Raw genomic sequence first — 1,990 nt, 5'->3', positions numbered from 1 at the left:
ACGTGTGAATACGCTTTGAAGCTTTTCATTCCTCAGGTATGCAGTGCACTTGCTACAGGTTTATGAAAAACTGTGTGACCTGTTACAGTCTGTCAGTAACATCAATAATATGTTTACAGACCTTTTGTCCTTCATGGCATTAAGCTCACAATTTCATGGATGATATAAAAAGGTAACTTTTCCTCTATTTATTATTTTTTATGATCTCTTTAGCTAGAACTAAGCTATTTTTAAGATTGGAAAAATACTCCGTGGCCAGAATAATATTGCCCATAGCATGGTAGAGCTAAGAATGTTCTGCATTAACCTCACTGAAGCCAGTGAAATTACTTCTACTTATACCAGGTAAGAAATAGAGCTATAGCACGGGGAAAGATAATCATGGATGATTGCATCATTTGTTAAATGGATGGAGGGTTTACACCCAAAATAACAGAAGAGTGCTAAATCATTGAAACAACATAGCGTTTCTTGAGGGTCTCTGTCTACTTTAATCTGATTAATAAATAATACAAGTATGTGTAACTGCCTAGCTTTTTAAAATTGACAGTAGAACAGTAACCAGGGGTATACTGGGGGAGGGAGGAGGAGTGACAAAACAAAACAAAAACCTGAGTGGTTTGTCACTCAGATCTATTCATTTGTCCCTAATTACCATAGAACCCTGTTCACTGGTGTTGCTGATACTTGTATCACAAAACACTGCAGAAGAGATTTATATAACAGCCTAATAAATGAGAATTTCCAAGCGAAATTGGCTCTTTTTTCCCTCCCGTAAGCAGAAAAAAATGCAAATTCAGATAATAAATCTATAGAATGAAGTCACTTCACAGATGTGTTAAATCAAATTAAGAGTGCTTTTATAATATTGAGCAAATGGCAGCTGTACAGAATTACTCATTTGTAAGCCTCATCTATTATAGTTAATTTTGCTGACTTCAAGTACTTAATTTACATTTGTTAAACTAGCTAAATAATGTAGGAGGCGGTACGAATGGTATGTTTTTTCATACTAGAATTTATCATATAGCTTAGGATACAAGTGTTTTGCCCACTTTGGCATTTCCTGGTTTTCTCGGTAGTTTTAATCAATGAAATTGAGTTGCTAAAAGGTAACTTTAAGACTTACTTTAAAGCTGGAATCTACTTGATAATGGACAATCAGACTGTGGTACAAAAGTCCCACCAAAAGAATACAGAAGATACAAGAAATTACAAGGCTGTTGTGCTTTCAGCTGTCTTAACTGTTTTGGTTTCTGAGATCTCAGAAATGGTCACAGCTTCTTAATCAACCTTGCAAAAGCAAATATATTGCTGTCGTGTGGGTTTTTCCCCATTACACCTGTTTCTTTGGAGCATGACAAATAGAATTTAAAAATTGCATAACACCATTAGGATTTGTATGGCTGGTGGTGCAGGTAGAAGGAGGACACACGATCTTTTAGGTTCTTTTTTTCTAACAATGCAAACACGTATTCGTATTTTAGGAAGATATATGTCACTGTTAGTTTTGGACTCTGCAGTGGGCCAACCATATAGGTAGGCACGTAAGCTTGCTCCTGTCTTTGATCGAAATTAATTCTGGTGCCAGGGTTCCTTGGGAATACTCAGGTGCTAGCATTAGTTTGACCTTGGTGGAAAACAGGGAATGGGTTTTCCTGTGTGTTATTGGACCTGTTTTTCAGGATTGGCTGGAATGTATAAATTGAAGAAAACTGCATTAAAAAAAGTGCTCGTAATATATAACACACAAACTCCCATCACATATTTTCTCTGCAGGAAGTTCTTCCAGCAAAAATAAGGCATTTTAGTTACTGTTTGACAGAGGGAAAACAAAGGTGTCCACTGAAGACAGTATAAATTACATTGAAATATTTGATTAATGACATTGGATAGTTACCATCTTTTCTGAGGCCACTGTTGTAAATTTCCTAGCAGAAAACTGTATATAAGAACACAGAAACACCCAGAGGTGGTTTGTGCAGTTAGT

This window comes from Charadrius vociferus, unplaced genomic scaffold (assembly GCF_000708025.1).
Source record: "Charadrius vociferus isolate BGI_N301 unplaced genomic scaffold, ASM70802v2 scaffold134, whole genome shotgun sequence".
Taxonomy (NCBI): Eukaryota; Metazoa; Chordata; class Aves; order Charadriiformes; family Charadriidae; genus Charadrius; species Charadrius vociferus.
The sequence above is the reverse complement of the archived record's forward strand: the minus strand, read 5'-3'. Positions refer to the sequence as shown.